Source organism: Pelodiscus sinensis, unplaced genomic scaffold, assembly GCF_049634645.1.
Source record: "Pelodiscus sinensis isolate JC-2024 unplaced genomic scaffold, ASM4963464v1 ctg67, whole genome shotgun sequence".
In the NCBI taxonomy this organism is placed as follows: domain Eukaryota; kingdom Metazoa; phylum Chordata; order Testudines; family Trionychidae; genus Pelodiscus; species Pelodiscus sinensis.
The window spans coordinates 184,597-206,509 of record NW_027465935.1 but is presented as its reverse complement, the minus strand read 5'-3'; the positions used below and the strand labels follow the sequence as shown (position 1 = coordinate 206,509).

The following is a 21,913-nucleotide window of genomic DNA, read 5'->3' as shown; positions in this document are numbered from 1 at the left end:
GAGTTATAAGATCAAGAACACATATTCCTGAGCATCCAGAAATATAATTTAAGCAATCATGTGCCGAAAGTGTCCGTCTGCTATGTACATTGGACAAACGTCTCAGACACTTCGCCAAAGGATCAATGCCCACAAAACAGATATTAGACAGGATCACAAAGAAAAAACAGTTTCTTGCCATTTCAACCAGAAAGGACATTGTCTCAACGACTTGATTACCTGCATCCTGCTTCAAAGGCCTTTTAAGACTTCACTTGAAAGAGAATCCTCTGAACTGTCATTCATGCTTAAATTCGACACTTTACACTCAAGTTTGAATAAAGACGCTAATTATCTTACCCATTATAAAGATAGCTTCCCCAATTATCACTTCTAATATCATTAGCTCACGGACATTTACCTCCCCCCCCCATCCCCTTCTGTTCTGAAATTTGATTTGTCCTTTTTATGTGTGTTCATTTTTTTAATTGTATCCTTTGGTATATATGATTGTGACAATTTTCTTCCACTATTTGATCTGAGGAAGTGGGTCTGGCCCACGAAAGCTCATCACCTATTAAACCATCTTGTTAGTCTTTAAAGTGCTACATAGTCCTGTTTTTTGTTTCAGCTACACCAGACTAACACGGCTACATTTCTATCGCTATTCCCATTCCCTATGTGTGAAACAGATTGTTCCTTTCTAAGTGGAACACTCTGCATTTGTACTTATTAAACTTCATCCTGTTTACCTCCGACCGTTCCTCCAGTTTGTCCAGATCAGTTTGAATTATAACCCTCTCCTCCAAAGCAGTTGCAACCCCTCCCAGCTGGGGATCATCTGCACACTTAATAAGCGTAATAAACTTAATAAGCTTAATAGCAGCCTTCAGGGATAAAAGACCACATTTGTTCGGCCAGCAAATTTGCGAAGACTCACGGCACAGCAGCTGCATGACACTTTCAATAAGATCTGTGAGGCAGATTACCGTGAAGTAATAGAAGCAACGACACTCTGTTCACCATCTGACCGCCCCTGTGCTGGTAGCTGCAACACACAGAACCAAGCTTCTTTGCGGTAGGCGTTTCGCAATTCCTTCACTTCGGGCTTGCTCTATAGTGCATCTCGGTCATGGCTCCTTTCAGTCATGCATCTTGACATGTGCCCGGAGGTATCAATCCCTACAGCTGGCGTGCAGCTGGGACTGGACGGCCTCCTCTCCCCAAACGCTGATGAGGTCCAGCACCTCAGCCTGGCTGCAAGTAGGGGATCTCCTGGTTCATGAAGCAGGCCTGGCCAGCTGGGAAGATGCACTGAGAACACACCATGCACTGCCGATCAAACAGGAAGGGGACTTTCAAATTTCAAAAAGACCGTAAAAGCACAGGTCTGAGGGTTGGTCATCTGACAGCAGGGCAATAGAGCACAAACAGATGACCAGAGAGGTAAGAACAGGCATTGTGGGAAAGGGGTCTGATGCCAGTCCAACGCAGTACTATACCATGGAGAGGAGAGATACACCCCCCAGCAGGGAGATACCATTGCTGGGGGAGAGAGGTGTCTCTCCTGGCAATCGCAGCCCTAATTCCTGCAACAGGGAGTACTAGGCAGCTGCACAGCTAAGAGGGGACATTAGCGTCAACCCACAACGGTAGTTGTTAGGCGGCTGCGCAGTCGTGGGAACTATGGTCATAACCCACTTTGATGTCCCGATCCAGCGTTTGAGAATTGCTGATACCGAAAAATAAAAGATCAACAGGCTGAGCAGAGTCAGAAGTCCTTTACAACGGGACTCTTGTTTTGCTGAATGTGCTATTTGAAGATAAAAGGGTTAGGAGTTTCACGGGCAAGTTTCATTCGGTTTAAAATATCAACCTGAGCATTTCCTGAAGGCAAAGTTCAGAGAGGAGAAAGACAGCGATATAACGAACCAGGCTTAAGAGGCGTTTCGGGATCAGCTTGCTACTACAAATAGCACGATGACATGGTAAGCAAAGATCAGAGTTTGGAATGGTGCCTTTTCGGGGCATGGAGCGAAAGGGTGGACGAAAGTAACCTCTGCAGTCCATACATTGGCCATGAGCTGGGGAAAATTCTCTACTGTAAGCCTTCTCAACACCTCATCGAAAAACTGCCTCTCCAGTCATGCAAACACAAGCAGGAACTGCCGGAGCAGCCCCTACCGCCGCCTGTCCATAGCAGGTGGGGAGTTCCTCCAGGTCCAACATAATTAAGTAAGAACACTAGATCCAATACAATTAAGTCAGAGTTTCTTCTATTATGCATCATACTTGCTTCCCAACTTTCATGCAGTTACATCTACGCAAACCTATTTATGGCAATCAGATTGGAAAAATGTCACTGAGAACAGCATCATATTTATCACACTTCTTTACTACTTTTTTAAACAGCAGGTCTGCTTCGTTTTCCTGGAAAAGGGACATTTTGTTGAACCGTGAAGCGTTAGAAGTTTGTGGCATATGAACGGAGCCAGATTTAACTTCCCACACAACTCCAGTTCAGATGTTTTTACTGGGGAAGCCCTTCTCTTGTTTCACAATGCTAAGAAATTCAGTATCACAGGTGGTTGTATAAGCAGTGGTCTCCAACCTTTTTACACCCAAAAATCACTTTTTAAATGACAGACCAAGCCAAGATCTACCGCCCCGCCCCTTCCCTCTCTATTCTCCTCCTCTCCATCACTTGCTATCCCCAATCCTTATACTGCTACTTTAAAAAAAAATTCCCACCATTCCTCGCAGCTACTCACCTGTGCTGTTGCTCGGTGAGTGGGAAAACTAATGTAAATGTACTGCGCAGGCGCGCAGTTCAGAGAGGGCTAAAGAGCTACTCTTAGAGCCTCCGAGATCTACCGGTAGATCGCGATCTACTGGTTGGTGACCACGGCTGTATGGGATGCAGCTTTTTACAAAAAGGAGAGATCTGAAACACAAGGGAAGCCCAAAGCAACATGAACCATGGAGAACTTAACTCAACGGAGGAGTATATTTCCCAGCGTCAGTTCTTTCCTCCAGTTCGAATGTATTATGTTGTTGGAAAAAAAAGTTCTCCAGCACTGTGTGAACTAAACAAACATGCCGAAATCATGTGATAATCCTTTCATACTCCGATGCAAGCAATAAAGATTCCAATCCAAAAAGGGAAAGGGGGAGGGAGAAGCACCACACAAATAAACTACTGTACAACACAGCCCCATGTACCAAAACTATAACCCACAAACCAAAACCTACAAGCAACGTCAGTGGGCAGACCGGCAAAATGTTTACCTTGCCCTCGCCAAAGACACGCTACTAAGACTCTCTCCAAAATGAAAAGGCGCATTATCTTCCTGTGGGAGTTAGTCCAATAAAGAAGGTTCACTGAATACAGACAAAAGGGATAATTGAATTATAATGGGTATCCAACCAGAATATAATGACCCATTGACTTGAATTTGCTGTCACCAGCAGTATGAACAGCAGTGGCGACAGAGAAAATTCAGAACCTTCCCACAAATATGCTATTTGCTCAGAGCAGGGGTGGGCAATCATTTTGGAAAGGGGGCAGGGGAGGTCCACTCCGAGAATTTGGAAAGTGGTTGAGGGCCACACTCTTCCATGATATTAATGGAGGGAGTGTGGGGTGCCGGATGAAGGTTAGGTGGAAAAGGGAGCAAATTTGAGTGACGGAGGCAAGTGAGACCTAGGGCACTGGAGTGGGGAGCAGGGGTTGGATTGTGATCTACGGCAAGGAATTGGAGTACAGGGGTTAGGGTTGTGAGCTAGGGCAGGGAATTGAGGTACAGGAGGGGGTACAGGGGTTTGGGCTGTGAGCTAGGGCAGGAGGGGACTGATCTGGGGCAGGGGATTGAGGTGCTGGATATGAGAGGGGGTATGGGTGCAGAGGATTTGGGTATGTGGAATGGGGGGGCAGAGGGAAGATCTGGCCAGGAGACTTACCAGCCAGCAGCCCTTTTCTGAATCCGCGTCCCTGCCTACCCCGCCTCCACACAGGCTGCAGCCACGTGCTCTGCGAATAACTACAACCCCCTTGTGCTTCGTGGCTGCCTGTTATTAAAAAGGCATTTCCCCATTGGCCAGTTTCTGGCTAGAAGCCGGCCAGTGAGATTGTGCTGGGGGCGGGAACAGCTCCTTTCAGTTTTTAAAGTGAAACCTGCCCACAGCCAATTCTGAGCAACGGGTGGGGTCCACAGGCCAGATCCGGTGACTTGGTGGGCCGGCCCCGGCCCGAGGGCCGTATTTTGCCCAGGCCTGACTTAGAGTCATGACAAAAACCCTAGAATCATAGAACCATAGAGCTGGAAGAGACCTCAGAAGGTCATCAAGTCCAGCCCCCTGCTCTAGGCAGGACCAATCCCAACTAAATCAACCCAGCCAGGGCTTGGTCAAGCCGAGACTTAAACACTTCTAGGGATGGAGACTCCACTACTTCCCTAGGGAACCCATTCCAGTGCTTCACCACCCGCCTAGTGAAATAGTTTTTCCTAATATCCAACCTGGACCTCTCCCACCACAACTTGAGACCATTGCTCCTTGTTCTGCCGTCTGTCACTACTGAGAACTGCCTCTCTCCATCCTCTTTGGAACCTCCCTTCAGGAAGTTGAAGGCTGCTATCAAATCCCCCCTCACTCTTCTCTTCTGCAGACTAAACAGACCCAACTCCCTCGGCCTCTCCTCGTAGGTCATGTGCTCCAGCCCCCGAATCATTTTGGTTGCCCTCCGCTGGCCCCTCGCCAATGCGTCCACATCCTTTTTGTAGCGGGGGGCCCAGAACTGGACACAATACTCCAGATGTGGCCTACATTGCACCATCAAACTAAAACACAAAAACCCAACATGCCAAGAGATTTCAGAGTGCTTGCATGTGTCATTACATGGACTGCTCCCTTCTGTAGTGCTGTTTATCTTCACATGTGGCCGGGGGAGGGATGTAAATCAAACTATTTTAAAAACACAAGTTCAACCAGTTGAGTCAAGTTAAATTTCTTGCCTAAGTACTAGAGTGAGCACAACAGCCCTGCATACCCTAGTTAGCTACACAGAAAACGAGGGCTTCTGTTCTGTTGGGAGAGTTACCGTTCAGCTGAGAAACCCTGCTGTTGCTGGGATAATTTTCCCCTTCTGACGCCAATCAGGGAAGAACTTTTCAGCAAAGCCGCCTTTGGGACACAGTGGGTACAGCTGAACCCAGTGACCTTCGTCTTTGCATCAATGGATTTTCAAGAGAGTCGTCTCGGGTCCTCCTTATTTAGCCCAGGGTTGCTTTTCCTTGTTCGATATACAAGTAGGTTATTCGGATGACACTCAGCTCATTAACAGAGTAACGGTACTGAACGTATTCCAAAGGGAACAGCATGTGCTGGACATACTATACCGGAGCTAATATTATTAGCTGTCCACACGGATTTGTTACTGTGTGTGAATGAAGAGGTCTCAATCTTACACTTGATCAGATAAATGCCCCCAAATAAATTTACAACCAGGCTGGTAGAGGTATGCGGTGCCTCACCTCTCTAAGTTTCAATGAGCAGGGCTCGACAAATTAGTTAATCAACTCGCCCGTGGCGAGTAGATTTCAGCCAGTCGCCCCATTTACCGGCGGCGCGTGCATGCGCAATGCGGGTCTTGCACATGTGCAGTGTGGGGCTGGCGAGTAGACTTCACTGCAGTTTGTCAAGCCCTGTCAATGAGGGTACATCTACACTATAAGGGGGTGTCTAGACTACATGCCTCCATCAACGGAGGCATGTAGATTAGACAGATCGGCAGAGGGAAATGAAGCCGCGATTTAAATAATCGCGGCTTCATTTAAATTTAAATGGCTGCCCCGCTCTGCCGATCAGATGTTTGTCGGCAGATCGGGGCAGTCTGGACGCGCCGCTGTCGACAAAGAAGCCTTTGTTGATCAGCGCAGGTATGCCTCGTGAAACCAGGTTTACCTGCACCGATCGACAAAGGCTTCCTTGTCGACCGCGGTGCGTCCAGACTACCCAATCTGCTGATCAGCTGTTTGTCGGCTCAGCGCGGCAACCATTTACGTTTAAATAAAGCGGTGATTATTTAAATCTACGCTTCATTTCCCTTTTTCAAATAAACTAATCTACATGTCTCCGTCGACGGAGGCATGTAGTATAGACGTACCCCAAGAGCTGTGTATCTACACTGCAAGAGAGCTTCCAGAATAGCATATTTCAAAAGAGAGCATCCATACTACAGGGATGCCTCAAAATTAGTCCGAGGTGGGCTCCCCTATATTGGATGCGCTCTCTCGATTTAGAGCCCCAGGAGGCACTGGGGAGGAGCTATTTTGACAGAGCAGCAGTAGAGCGTCCACAAACATCCTTTTCCGAAAAAGCTTTTTTGGAAGAGGCTTTATTCCGCGTAGAATGAGGTTTACCAACGTCGAAAAAAGCCCTCCGTTATTTCAATTTTCTTTCAAAAAAACGCAATTGCTGTGTGGATGCTAGGATTGTTTTTCCCAGAATAATGGTCGTTTTCCCGGAAAATCGGTGCAGCATAGACGCACCGAGTCGCAACAGCTTTGCCAATTCCCACAATGAACACAGATGTCATGGGCACGCTCCTAGATCCAGAGCCACCTCACACGTTTCAAGCAGTTGTCTCCAACCTTTTTATGTGCAGGAGCAGCCCCTGCCTGCGAGGTGGGGGGGCGGAGGGGCCAGGGTACACAGGCCACAGAAAAGCCACACACACACGTTGATTATTGACAAGGTTATAAAAAGGCCTGGAAGACAGATTGGAGGTGGGGGAAGATTCCAACTAACTGAAAAGGTTTTTTCCTATTGCAGTGCGACTTATGCACCCTTACGGAGGAGGAAAGGTCTTCAAATCACTCTTTGGGACAAGGAACTCGGGCACGGAGGTAGGGGGAGAACGTGGAACAGTGACAAACAAGGTCAAAGCAGAAGAGGATGTAACTGATGGGAGAACTAATAAGAGGTTGTTCAAGATGAACGTGATTATACAATACAGGAGGCAAAGGCAAAAGTGAGGGGAGAGAAGAAGGCCATGGTGGCAGATGGAAAGAAGGTCTACGACATTTTGTAGGACCTTGGAGAAGAATACCAGGAACTGTAACTCAATGGATGGTAGATGACTTTGAAAGGATTCAGACGTATGGTGTGGAAAATACATGAAGGAGGAAGAGACGTTTAGTAGGAGAATTTACATGTAGATTGTCGGAACCTTTGATCGTGTACTCTTTGGTTTGTAAAAGACAGGTTGAACTTCCGATATCCAGGATTCCCCCATCTGGCAACATCCATCGTCCAGCAGGACCCCGGATGTTCCAGGACCAGAGATTCCTGGTGGAGGGATGGTGGCTGGGCTCCCCATAGCTGAGCTGCCTGGCACGCCACATCTGGGCAGCCAGGCACAACCAAGAGGGGCTTCCCAGCGCAGCCTGGAGCATAGCAGCACTGCCCGACAGGGCCAGGAGCTCGGTGCGCTGCAGCGAGGCCACCCACAGGGGCCAGGAGCCTGACGCACAGGAAGCTGGGCTACAGCTGGACTGCCCAGCATAGCAGAGAAGGGGTGAGAGGGTGGCAGGGCAGCGAGGCTGGTGGCAAGGGGGGAGTAGTCCAGGAGGCCGGTGGTAGCAGGGGAACCAGATATGACCTCCCCTGGTCTGGCAAAATCCCTCATCCAAAACCGATTAGGTCCGAGGGTGCCGGACCAGGGAAATCCCACCTTTACTTAGCACAGCAGTCCCCTAGTTGCTACAAATAAAGCCAGAAACAGCCCAGAATAAGTTATGCAGCAAGGAGAGAGAAACACGGGAGATTCTGGTAATGATGCACAGCAAGTAATGAGAACTTAACATGAATGTACACACACGTTAATCTTTTAAACTGCAAAGAGAACGACAGTTCCCGTAAAAAAAATTTGTCAAGCCCTGCTCCCGGCACTGTATGATCATTAAAGCTTCACCAAAGAAAAAGTTGCTGAAACAAAGCCCCATTATTTTGGGTATGAAGTCTCCTTACAAATTCAGAAGCTGTTCTGCACGCTTCATTAACAACGGTTCTTCCGCATTTTCCGGCGGTGGTTAATATGTACATTAAAGAAAGACATGCATGAAAACAAAAAGGTAAGAATTCCTTTGGAGACCGAATTCAGACAAACCAGTGAATGGCGCAAGCTTCATTTTTATATATGTTCAAAATCAGGACTTCAATAATAAAGTTGCAGCAACAGAGGAACAAAGGGTGCCCTCAAACTAATACCTGCCTCTACACAAACGGGGATTATTTTCTGACCTCCACGTAGCATTCATTCTTCTGTGTGAATAATTGCAGATGGTCTCTTAATTCGGCACACCAGTGTCACCTCATTAAAAAAAGGAAAATCACATTTTCTAGGTCTGTACCCAGTGGTGCTCAAAACCAATCGAGGACTATGGACATGGATCGCTGTTGCTACTTGAAATTCGAAGCCAAGTGTGGCGAGGACGACTTTCATTTGACAAAAAGTTAAACACAAGCTTTGGCGTGAGATGAGTCTCCTAATCCCTTTAAACTAAACCAGATAAACATCCCCAACAAGCCCCAACAGCACTATTCATATGCACATCAGAAGACAAACTGACGAAAATATCACAGAAGACGGAGCCAGCATCACCAGTAAGGAAGCTCATGGCTACTCACACTGTTTTAAAGATAAAGGTAACAATGAGGAAGTCTAAGAGCTACTGAAGTCAGAGATGCACTGCCTTTACGCTTCGTTAAGGTGGAAGAGAACGCTGAAAACCAAAGCAAGACACTATTTTTTTCACTCAGAGCACAGTCATCCTGTGGAACTCCTCGCCACAGGATGTGGTGAAGGCCAGGACTTGAACAGGTTCAAAAAAGAGCTGGATAGAGTCATGGAGGTTCAGTCCATCAATGGCTATTAGCCAGGATGGGTAGGAATGGTATCCTAGCCTCTGTTTGTCTGGAAATGGGTGACAGGAGAAGGATCACGAGGATTACTTGTGTTCCCTCCCTCTGGGGCACCTAGTATTGGCTGCTGTCGGCATCCAGCCTAGTATCCTGTCTGGACCGTTAGTCTGATCCAGTATGGCCGTTCTTATGTTGGACAAGCAAGCAAGAAGGCCAAATTAGATATTTTCTTCCGAGTTTACCCGATGATTGTTTCCGTATTAACCCTAACCGTTAGCCTACTTAGCTCTAGGTCCCTTGACTTCATGTTTCCCTACAGCTTTCCAGTTGTACATTAATGTACGGGTATTATTGGAAACCTGGGAAGATTTCAATTGGCAGCCCAGAAACTAACTCACTAAACAACTTTTAATTGATGTTTACTAGCATTGCCCATCCCGTTGTGACGGTAGATATACATGTGACCTCCTCCCTCCCCACTGCTCGTGGGGGCGGGGTCATGCGTCCTCTTCCCTCCCAGCTGCTCCGGGGATGTTGGGGCACGTTTGCACTTTCCCCCTCACTGTGGTGAGGGCGGGACCTCAGCAGAGGGGGCGGGGCAGTAGGCCTGCCTCCTCCTAGAAACTTCTCAAGTGTTCTCGGTGACGGACAACGTGACAGACACCTCTCTTTTTAGAACAGTATTTTAAAATATAAATTGAAACCAGCATTTTGTTTTACCCAAGAACAATTTTCTTTTCATTCTCAGCGAAGACAACACCGGCGATGGAGTTTTTTTATTGCGCAGCGATGAATATCTTTTAGAAGCAGGTTTCACGACTGCTTTAGGGACGCAACATCAAAAACCAGTCGAGTCGTCTGCAGTACCAGCATCTGCTTCCTAAACTCCCCTACAGTGTTTTAGGGTTTTATTTTTTCCCATGTCTATTTTGCTCTCCTGAATTCCTGTGTAAAAAGGCCAACCTCAACCCATACTCACACCTATTTCTCTATTCCCTCGATTCCATTAAAATCGAATGCTTTGACGAACTCTGACAGTCACCACTGCCAACATATTTTTTTTCAGTTTGAAGTTTCTTATCGTGTTTGTTAATCCCAAACTGTCCAATTCAAACTCAACTGTGAACAAACTCACCCCCACTTCGACGACACTGCCCCATTTCTCAGTCCTCCCCCCCCCGGCGCGGAACCCAAAATTACAGCCTCTCTCCAACTTATGAACCGGTTACGGACCAAGCAATTGGTCGTAACTTGGTTTGTTCGTAAGTCGGACCCCATAGAGTGAGCTCTTCATAAGCGCAGATTGCGTTCGTAACTCGGGGTCTGCAATTTACGACAGCTTTGGTCGTAACTGCGAATGGTCGCAAGTTGACCGTTCGCAACTTGGGGACCGGCTGTAGATCATCTTGCACTGTGCGTTGGGGCTGTACAGCCTAAACACTAGATTCACTGCCTCCACAGCCTGTGCCCTGTGCTAGGATTCCCACAGACTTCACTGCAACTCACTGGTTTGAACAACGCAAAAACAAGTTTATTTAACAACGACAGAGAGCTCTTAAGCGACAGCAAGCCAGAAACACAAGCCAGGTTGACCACACTAAGGGCATGTCTACACTACAACATTATTTCGAAATATCTAATTTCTAAATAGTTATTTCGAAATATCTAATTTCGAAATAACAGGTCTACACACAAAATGCATTTTGAAATAGCTTTTTGCTATTTCGAAATAGCGCATCCACACTGATTGGATGCTGAATCACATTTAAGGCTAGCCAGAACTGGTTCCGGCAGGGCATCAGGTCAGAAGTTACCTTGTGGCCAGAGCGGCCAGCAGGGCACCCTGGGAAGGGCTGGAGGCCCCCGTATTTCGAAATAAGCATCTACACAGCGCTTATTTTGAAACAGCAATTTCGAAATTGGCGCTATTCCTCATGGAATGAGGTTTACCAATTTCAAAATAAGCCCTCCGCTATTTCGAATTAATTTCGAAATAGCAGTTGGCTTGTGTAGATGCTAGGAAGTTCTTTCGAAACAGCAGCTGTTATTTCGCAATAACTTTGCGGTGTAGACATACCCTAAATACATAGGATAAGAATCTGCTGTTCATATCCAACACGAGGATGCAAGCAGGCTGCAGATTAGGGATGCAATCGTATAGTCGATTAACCGATAAGCAAAAGCTTGTAGGGTAATGTTATAGACTACACGTATGCCACCCACCCGTCCTTGTCAGTAAATTTTTTATCAGGCTGGTCCAGCACCCAGGCTCAGTCCCAGCTTACACCAGGTTTGGGACCTACCTCCACTGGGGCTTCTAATACACTACAATGTAAGTGCAGGGTTAGTAGAACTTAAATTAGCAGTACTGGCTGCCAGCCACATCCCGGGGGATTATAGAACAGTCAACGAATCAATAAGAATTCATGAGGTTAATCAACTATTCAATTAACCGATATTTAACATCCCCACTGCAGACCACAAGCTCTCACTTCCTGATTTATGCAGCTTCTGCACGGGGCAAAACCCCTTTGCTTCCCTGACCCGTCTGTGGAAAAATCCAAGACATCGCAAGACCGAGACGTGTGGTCCTTGCAGAATGACAGCAACCGCCACTCACAGGGAGCATGGAGCATTCCTAGGAAGAAGATAAGCTTCTCCTAACGCCTATTTTTTTTCCACTGCCCAGACTAGACCCTTCCCCACACCCTCAGACCGAGAGCATCTTGTGTAGTGGGCATTACCCAGGTGTAATTACATCTGAAACACAGATACAGCGTCAATATTCGTCGTTTCAGATGCAAGCGATACATGCATACAGACCGGATAATCATTCGGCAAATTATAACGTTGCCAATGACACACCATGATTTATCCGGCACTAAATGCCTCCTAATCGTGCTATAATAAATGTAATAGCACTGAAGAATATAGGCGCAGCGTCACACTCTTGTCAAACAGAATCCGAGGGTTGGATGAGACCTCAGGAGGTCGTCGAGTCCAACCTCTGCCCAAAGCAGGACCAACCCCAACTCAATCATCCCAGCCAGGCCTTAGTCAAGCCGGGACTTCACAACGTCTAGAGATGGGGATTCCACCCATCCCAGTGCTTCACACCCTCCTTGGGAAATCGTTTTTCCTCATCTCCAACCACGACCTCCCCCACTGCAACTTGAGACTGCTGCTCCTTGTTCTGCCGTCTACCACCACTGCGAACAGCCTCTTTCCAGTCTCTTTGGACCCCCCCTTCAGGAAGTTGCAGGCTGCTCTCAAATCCCCCCTCACTCTTCTCTTCTGTAGACGAAACAAAACCAAATCCTTCAGCCTCTCCTCGTAGGTCATTTTGGTCGCCTTCCGCGGGACTCTCTCCATTGCATCCACATCCTTTCTGTAAAGAGGAAGGGGGACCCAGAACTGGACGCAATACTCCAGATGTGGCCCCACCACACTGCACCCGATCCCTGCCCTCCAGCGTATCTACTGCCAGCTGTGCGGTTTCGGGCAGTTCTGCACATGCGCAGACCGCTCTGCGCCGGCTCTTCCGGGTTGTAATCTACTCGCCATGGGCAAGCAGATTGCATTATGTGTCGAGCCCTGGGAACTTGATTAGTTGCTTCCTCACCCCTTCGCTGCCTTTATCAGAGGCAGAAAGGAGGGAAATACAACCTGGTGCTGGGGGGAGACAGACTTTTAAGCCGGTCCTCCCCGCCCTAGCACTGTCTCCACGGGGGGCAGGGGGAACCACTGCATCTCTCCCTTTGAAGTATACAAGAGCTACACATTTCAGAGGAAACCCAAATTTCAAAGGGAGAGGCGCAGTGAGATAGCAAGTGCCCCCGTTATCGACTAATCGATGGAAATTCCATTGACTACTTGATTAGCTGATCAATTGAAATTTAACATCCCTAGTAGACATTAAGAACAGCCAGACTGGGTCAGACCAAAGGTCCATCTAGCCCAGTATCCTGTCTGCCGACAGTGGCCAATACCAGGTGCTCCGGAGAGAGGGAACACAACAGGGAATTAACACATCATCCCTCCCCTGTCGTCCATTTCCAGACAAACAGAGGCTAGGGACACCATTCCTACCCATCCTGGCTAATAGCCATTGATGGACCTAACCTCCATGAATGTATCTAGCTCTTTTTGGAACCCTGTTTAAGTCCTGGCCTTCACCACATCCTGCAGCAAGGAGTTCCACAGGCTTGCTGAGTGAAGAAAAATTAGACTAAAAAAAATCATTAATTAAGGTCTAGTCCTCCTTTCTCCAACACGACAGCTTCCAAAATTACAATTCTAGGACCTGGCAAACAAGAAACTTGCCAAGAAATGGCGAGAAAAAAGTGCAGGTTTCTCCCAGAGACTACGGTGAAGGATATGGAGGGATCCCAATCAAGTTACTGCCCCAAGCTCCTACTTCGGTTTTTCATCTTAGGTTCCGACCCAGTCGGTGGGCGAACAGAGTTCTTTTCTTGTAGAACTTCTCTGACTACTGCATGAGTCTCCACTGCTCTACACCAGAACCTTTTAACGGTAAAAGGGAACAGGTCTCTGTTATACTCTATACTTCCTCCAGCCTCGGCTGCCAAGTGCTGTGCTACTCATAGCTTTCCTGAGCAGCCGGAGCACAAAAAAGTTATTTTTGACAATTTCCCAGATGCGACACTGTACGGATAGAATCATTGAATACTAGGACTGGAAGGGACCTCGAAAGGTCATCGAGTCCAGTCCCCTGCCCTCATGGCAGGATCAAGTACTCACTAGACCATCCCTGATAGACATTTATCTAACCTATTCTTCAATATCTCCAGAGATGGAGAATCCACAACCCCAGTAGGCAATTTATTCCAGTGTTTAACCACCCTGACAGTTAGGAACTTTTTCCTAATGTCCAACCTCAACCTCCCTTGCTGCAGTTTAAGCCCATTGCTTCTTGTTCTATCCTCAGAGGCCAAGATGAACAAGTTTTCTCCCTCCTCCTTATGACATCCTTTTACATATCTGAAAACGGCTCTCATGTCCCCCTCTTCAATCTTCTCTTTTCTAAACTAAACAAGCCCAATTCCTTCAGCCTTCCCTCATAGGTCATGTTCTCTAGACCTTTCATCATTCTTGTTGCTCTTCTCTGAACCCTCTCCAATTTCTCCACATCTTTCTTGAAATGCGGGGCCCAGAACTGGACACAATACTCCAACTGAGGCCTAACCAGCGCAGAGTAGAGCGGAAGAATGACTTCTCGTGTCTTGCTCACAACACACCTGTGAATGCATCCCAGAATCATGTTGGCTTTTTCTGCAACAGCATCACACTGTTGACTCATATTTAGCTTGTGGTCCACTATGACCCCTAGGTCCCTTTCTGCCGGACTCCTTCCTAGACGGTCGCTTCCCATTCGGATGCAAACGGGGAACCTGTTAATCCATTACCTAGTGAGCATCACCCTAAACCTAACCGGGTGATGCTTGCCAATTACCAGTTAACCAGCAACTGGGAGCAGCCCCTATCCACGGCCCACCCACAGGTGGGGAGGGGGGCTGAGAGCAGGAGTCAGCTGCCTGAAATTTTCCACCCCACCCCAAAGATGTGAAAGCTAGAATTCTGATGTTTTCAGACACACACACACACACCGCATTCTTGCCGTAAAAGCGTTTCACTTCCAAGTTCAGTTTTCAAGTATTTGAACTAGCACAAAACAACTGTTGTGTTTGTTGGCAACTACCCTCAAGCTACCAGCAATTTTGTGGCATCACACTAAAGCTATCAAGTTCTCCATCGCTAATAGTATTTGATTTCACCACACAAGGAATTACAAAGATAGAGGCATATTTCTGCAGGGCCGTACATAGCACCGTGCAGTTTCCAGCGCAATACAAAGTTGTATTTATAGTTTTTTGGAAATCGCTCGTCAGGCTGTTTTCTCAACCCGTAAAGCAACAGCTGACGCAGAACAAAATACGTTTTTCTGAAATCAATAGCCGCCAACCCTTCTCGCAACCTCAACAAAGGAGTTAGCAAAGTATAAAGATTTGGCACAAAAGAAACTCCGAACTTGCTTTGTAATAAACGCATAGTTATAGTCAGGGCTCGACAAATCGCTGTTTCTACTCGCCACATCGCCCCGTTCACCGTCAGCACGTGCATGAGCAATGCGGGTCTTGCGCATACGCAGTGCGGGCTGGCGAATAGATTTCGCCGCTGTTTGTCAAGCCCTGGTTATAGTAAAGAACCTGTGGATGATAAAAACACGGCTACACGAACCCAAGTTCGTTTAGCTTTACTACTAAGCAAGCTAACTGCAGACAAAAAGTAGAAGGAATCAGTGCATTTCGGTAAGCAATCAGTGCATTTTGGTATGTGATCAAGGGTGAAACTCTTTCATATTAAAGGAGTTGTGCAAAAGGGAGCTAACGGTAGAGGACTGGAGTGTAGGAGGGGGCATGGCTGCAGGAGATTCTGACCTGGAGGAAGGGTTTCGGGTCTGGGAAAGCGTTGTGACCTAGGGCAAGGTGCAGGAGGGGATGCATAGGTTTGGGTTGTGACCTAGGGCAGGAGGAGGTTGTGACCTGGGACAGGGGATGGGGTGCAGGATCTGGGAGGGGTACAGGCCGGGCTCGGTGAACCGCGGCAAGCCCCGCTCGCCAGCCACAAAGTCCGGCAATCTGTGCATGCGCAGATCGCCCGAACCCAGCTCTTCCGGGTTACAATCTACTCGCCTGTGGGGAGTAGATTGTATTATTTGTCGAGCCCTGGGTATAGGTGCAGGAGTAGTGATGCAGAGGGTTTGGGTTACATGGGACAAAGGTGCAGGAGGGGGAGCAGAAGGTTAGGGAGGGAGGAGATGGGGTGACAGAGGCAGGTTTTGGCTGGGAGACACTTACTAGGCAGCTCCCTGCCAGCCTCTCCCCGACACTCAGAGAAGCACGTGGTCCTTGCAGCCAGCCGCTTTGAGCGGCTTGCAGGGGACGTGGCATGCAAGGTGCTGGCCCGAGGCTCCCGTGAGGCCACGGGCTGGATCCGGGGGCTTGGCAGACTAAATTTGGCCCACCGGCTGTGTTTCGCCCACCTCTTCTCTTTTATATAATCAGCAGCCCTGTACAAGTTGGAGTCGCACGCACTGGAAGATAGCTCTGTAATTTCAAGCTTCAAAAGAAGGCCGGGGCTAACCTTGCTACGGGCACTGCATTCCAATGCACTGTCCCTTGCATACCAATAACCTGGCGCACACACCACACAGCACCGTGGCCTCCAGTCTACTAAGTCTTGGAAAAGGGCCTCTCTCCATCACTCCAGGAGGGAGACGGGAAACAAGACGGCTAAAAACTTTTGACACTGCGCCCATCTAGATTTTGAGCTCTACCTTCAGCAAGGTGGGGAAACCCATTTTCTCTACATCCCACAACGAGGTACTGACAGACACTTTCTAAACGGCAACGCCTCGCAAGGTGCAACCGGCTATGCATTGTTCGCCGGCTGCACCACCTCAGAAAAAGCACGACAACGCAGATGGGTAGAGCGCATGGCGTTCCAGGGTCTGATCATACAACAGTCAAGAGAAAAAAAACCCGCAAGGCTGTGTCTACATTGGCAAGATTTTGCGCAAAAGCCGCAAAATCTTGCCACCTGTCCACACTGGCCGCGAGTACACTGACGTTCTAACGTATAAAATCAGGGCTTCTTGTGCAAATACTCTGACGCTCCCGCTCAGGGATAAGCCCTCTTGCGCAACTGTTCTTGCGCAAGAGGCCAGTGTAGACAGGCAACGTTAATTACTTGCGCAAGAAAGCTCAACGGCTAAAATGGCCATCGGAGCTTTCTTGCGCAAGAGAGCGTCTACACTGGTACGGATGCTTTTGCGCAACAGCACATCTCCTGCGCAAAGGCACATGCCAGTGTAGACGCTCTCTTGCGCAAATACTTTTAACGGAAAAACTCATGCGTTAAAAGTATTTGTGCAAAATCATGCCAGTGTAGACGGAGCCCAAGGCTTGCGTTTTCAAGAGCAAGAAGCAAGCTAAAGCTCAAGATCCCTCCAGCAACTCCAGGAAGGGGGAATGCTAGAGCAACACCACACCATACAGAAATGCCGGAGGTCTTGTTATTCCCCCACCTACAGTGTCAAAACTAAGCTGCGTCCCACCTCAACACGCCTTGATCTGACGGAGGAAAGCACGGATCCCGATCTTCCTTCTGAACCAAACCCTGCGTCCCCATCACAGGGTTATCAAGCGAGGGTAAAAAAAAGGGTTGCTTGCAGCCACGGAGTGGCAGACGCAAGACGACGATGTGGCTGCCTTAAAGGAACCCGACTTCTCTCCCGTGTCGGGAACTTGGACTTTTGATGGAACGCGTGGCGGGGCGCGGGGAAGGGAAGCCAACCCCTTGCTCCCTCAAGAGGGCGGAAGAAGAGCAAGTGACACAGGGGAAATTCAGGGTCCACTCACAGGACAGGACCACGACTCACGTTTCCTCCCCGCCGCGGGCAGTGCCTGCTTAGCTACCCCGACGCAATGGGGCCACGAGGGCAATTGACTGCTTCTCTCAAGTCTTGACTGCTTCTACGTACGGCAGGCAACAAAACCGTGAGCCAATCCCCTCTTCAGGAGCCCAGATCCTGGGCACGGTGCGGAGACCACGGGCCCAGTGCATGGACTGGCGCATCCCACCAGCTCTACAACAGTGTCGTTCAACCTGGGGTACAGGCTCGTCGGGTAAACGCGTCGACTGCTCGCTCTCCTCCCCATGCTGCCACTGTATCCGAAGCAGCAGGGGGGGAGGGCAGGACAGGACGGGGGGCAGGAGAGGAGAGGCACAGCAGTCCGGGACGTAGTAGGAGCCGGGCTACGTGCCCACCGGCCTCAACCGGCATTTGAACTGCAGACCCGACTCCCCTCATCGACCAGTGATAACACGGTTAGCGAGTTACCCGCCTCTTCCCACCCTTCGTCCATGCCACTCTCGGGACCCGCCGGGATCTTCTGGGGGGCCTGGCGACCCACCTGGATCTGGGCTCTGCTTTACCACGGGCGCTGTAAACCGCAGCCAGAGTCAAACGTAAGAACACGAGAACAGCCGCACTGGGTCAGACCAAAGGTCCTTCTAGCCCAGTATCCTCTCCGCCGACAGTGGCCAGCACCAGGTGCCCCGGAGGGGGTGGACCGAAGACAATGATCAAGCAATTTGTCTCCTGCCATCCCTCTCCAGCCTCTGACAAACAGAGGCCAAGGACACCATTTTATCCCCTGGCTAATAGCCTTTTATGGACCTAACCTCCATGAAATTATCTAGCTTCTTTTTAAACTCTGTTATAGTCCTAGCCTTCACAGCCTCCTCCGGCGAGGAGTTCCACAGGTTGACAACACGCTGTGTGAAGAACAACTGGGGCTGGGAGGTCATCCCGGGCCTATTGCCTGATGGGTACCAGGGCGTCAGTCCCGTCCGTCGCCACGGTGGGGAAGCCGCCCCCCGGGGGCACCTGCCTTTGCGGGGCCAGTGGTGCAAGCAGGTGATTTTTGAGGGGGGCAAGGTAGGGGGAGGTGCATGAGCCAAATCCAGCCCTGGGAAGGGGAGGTTAGGGTCTGGGTGGGCAGAATCTGGGAAGGGGCCAGGCTATGGGGGGGGTGTGTGGAATGGCGGGTAGGCTGCGGGCGGGGGGGAGGTTGTGGTGGGACAGGGCCTGGGAAGGGGGGGACAGAGCAGCAGAAGGTGGGAAGAGATGACAGGGACTGAGGGGGCAGGGCCTGGGAAGGTGGGGGCCGATTGTGGGGGGGTGAGTCTGGGGCAGGGGTGGCAGATTAGGGGGGCGGGGCCTGGGACGGGGGGGCAGATTGGGAGGGCAGGGTCTGGGGAGGGGGAGCAGATTGGGGGGGCGGGGCCTGGGACGGGGGGGGGGGGCAGATTGGGGGGGCAGGGTCTGGGGAGGGGGGGGCAGATTGGGGGGCGGGGCCTGGGACGGGGGGGCAGATTGGGAGGGCAGGGTCTGGGGAGGGGGGCAGATTGGGGGGCGGGGCCTGGGACGGGGGGGGGGGCAGATTGGGAGGGCAGGGTCTGGGGAGGGGGGGCAGATTGGGGGGCGGGGCCTGGGACGGGGGGGGCAGATTGGGGGGGCGGGGCCTGGGACGGGGGGGGGCAGATTGGGAGGGCAGGGTCTGGGGAGGGGGGGCAGATTGGGGGGCGGGGCCTGGGACGGGGGGGGGGCAGATTGGGAGGGCAGGGTCTGGGGAGGGGGGGCAGATTGGGGGGCGGGGCCTGGGACGGGGGGGGCAGATTGGGGGGGCGGGGCCTGGGGAGGGGGGCAAATTGGGGGCGGGGCCTGGGACGAGGGGGGCAGATTGGGGGGCGGGGCCTGGGAAGGGGGCAGGCTGTGGGGGGGCTCTAGGAGGGGGGGCCGTGTGGGAGGAGGGTCTGGGGGGCCCCTGGCTGCGGGGGCGGGGCTGAGGGGGGCGGGGCTGCGGGAAGGGGGCGGGGCTGCGGGGGCGGGGCGGGGGGTCCCCGCGCGGGCCGGAGGCGGGTGACGCCACGTGGGAGGCGCGAGCCCGCGGCGCGCGGGGGGGGCGGGTCCGTTCCCGGGGCGGGGGGCGCTGCGGGGGGCGGGGCGAGGCGCGCGCCGCGGGGGGGGGGGGGCGGCTCTTACCGGGGGGGGGGGTCGCTCGGCTCCGCTCCGCGGCCGCCGCCTCTTCACCACAACAACATGGCGGCCGCTCGGCGCGCGGGCTCGGCGGGGCGCGCGGCCGCCCGGAGGGGCGGGGCCGGCGGCGGCAGCGGCCGCGCGCGCGGCCGGCGAGAGGGGCGGGGCCGCGGGCGGCAGCAGCGCGCGTGGGACGCGGGAGAGGGGCGGGGCCCGCGGAGGCTCCGCCCCCTGCCCCTGGTTGCTCCTCCCATCGGCGGGGCCCCGCCAGGTGGCGCTCGGCTGCGCCCGGGACACGGAGCAGCGCGCGGGCCCCCCCCCCCCGATCCAGCCAGCTCTGAGCCCCCCAAGCCGGTGGGGGTCACGGCCCCCCCCGCCCCCCCCCCGATCCAGCCAGCCCCAGCCAGCTCTGAGCCCCCCAGGCCGGTGGGGGTCACGGCCCCCCCCCGCCCCCCCGATCCAGCCAGCCCCAGCCAGCTCTGAGCCCCCCAGGCCGGTGGGGGTCACGGCCCCCCCCGCCCCCCCGATCCAGCCAGCCCCAGCCAGCTCTGAGCCCCCCAGGCCGGTGGGGTCACGGCCCCCCCGCCCCCCCCAGATCCAGCCAGCCCCAGCCAGCTCTGAGCCCCCCAAGCCGGTGGGGGTCACGGCCCCCCCCCGCCCCCCCGATCCAGCCAGCCCCAGCCAGCTCTGAGCCCCCCAGGCCGGTGGGGGTCACGGCCCCCCCCCGCCCCCCCGATCCAGCCGGCCCCAGCCAGCTCTGAGCCCCCCAGGCCGGTGGGGGTCACGGCCCCCCCCCGCCCCCCCCAGATCCAGCCGGCCCCAGCCAGCTCTGAGCCCCCCAGGCCGGTGGGGGTCACGGCCCCCCCCGCCCCCCCCAGATCCAGCCGGCCCCAGCCAGCTCTGAGCCCCCCAGGCCGGTGGGGTCACGGCCCCCCCCGCCCCCCTCAGATCCAGCCGGCCCCAGCCAGCTCTGAGCCCCCCAGGCCGGTGGGGGTCACGGCCCCCCCGCCCCCCCCCAGAGCCAGCCAGCCCCAGCCAGCTCTCAGCCCCCCAGGCCGGTGGGGGTCACGGCCCCCCCGCCCCCCCCAGATCCAGCCAGCCCCAGCCAGCTCTGAGCCCCCCAAGCCGGTGGGGGTCACGGCCCCCCCGTCCCCCCCAGATCCAGCCAGCCCCAGCCAGCTCTGAGCCCCCCAGGCCGGTGGGGGTCACGGCCCCCCCCCGCCCCCCCAGATCCAGCCAGCCCCAGCCAGCTCTGAGCCCCCCCAGGCCGGTGTGGGTCACGCCCCCCCCGCCCCCCAGATCCAGCCAGCCCAAGCCAGCTCTGAGCCCCCCAGGCCAGTGGGGGCCACAGGCCCCCCACCACCATCCTGCCGGCACCTACTGTGCTGTCAACCTGTGGAACTCCTCGCCACAGGATGTGGTGAAGGATAGGACTTGCACTGGGTTCAAAAAAGGCTAGATAGATTCATAGACGGCAGGTCCATTAAAGGGTGAACTAGGGGGTCAAACTCGGACCGAGGGGTCGCCAAATGAAATGAAGAGGCTGCAGGTTTCAAACAAACAACGGGACGTTTTTCTGCACGCAATGCGCTGTGAACCTGTGGAACTCCTCGCCACAGGATGTGGTGAAGGCTAGGACTTGACCAGGGTTCAAAACCGGCTCGATAGATTCATAGAGGTTAGGTCCATCAAAGCCTGAACTAGGGGTCAAACTAAGAACTAGGGGGTCGCCAAATGAAATAAATAGGCAGCAGGTGTCAAACAAACAAAAGGAATAGCCACAGAGAGGCAGCCGTGTTAGTCTGAAGACGTGGGTCTGCCCCACGGAAGCTCATCGCCTAATAAACTATTTTGTTAGTCTTGAAAGTGCCACATGACTGCTTTTTTTTTAAAACAAAAGGAAGGTTTTCTTCACTCAGCACACTGTTGACCTGTGGAACCCCTCGCCAGAGGATGTGGTGAAGGCCAGGACTTGAACACGGTCCCAAAAAGAGCTCGATCGATTCATGGAGGTTAGGTCCAGCAATGGCTATTTGCCAGGATGGGTAGGAATGGCATCCGTAGCCTGTTTGTCTGGAAATGGATGATGGGAAGACTCTCGTGAGGATTCCCTGTTGTGTTTTCCCCCCTCTGGGGGGAATCAGGCATTGGTACGTCTAGACTAGTTTCCTCTCTCGACAGAGGAATGTAAACGAAGGACTTCGACATCGCAAATGAAGCGCTGATTTACAAATCTCACGCTTTATCTGCATAATCACGTCCGAGCGCTTTTCCGGAAAAGATCGTTAAAGAAACAAAGCAGTCTGGATGGAATTATTTCAGGGGGAAAATACTCTTTTTTGAAAGAACCCTTATTCCTGAAAAAATTACGTATACAGGTTTCTTTCG

The 21,913-nt window shown here is 52.3% G+C and overlaps 1 protein-coding gene across 1 annotated transcript in view; it reads right to left on the bottom strand.

Annotated features, from left to right (window-relative positions):
• The window catches only part of MTMR3 (myotubularin related protein 3), a 101,061-nt gene extending 98,465 nt beyond the window's left edge, over positions 1-2,596 (bottom strand). The window contains exon 1 of the mRNA XM_075917016.1: positions 969-2,596. The gene's annotated coding sequence lies outside the window, so the exon portion shown is untranslated. The remainder of the gene's footprint in view (positions 1-968) is intronic.
• Positions 2,597-21,913: the final 19,317 nt, after the last annotated feature.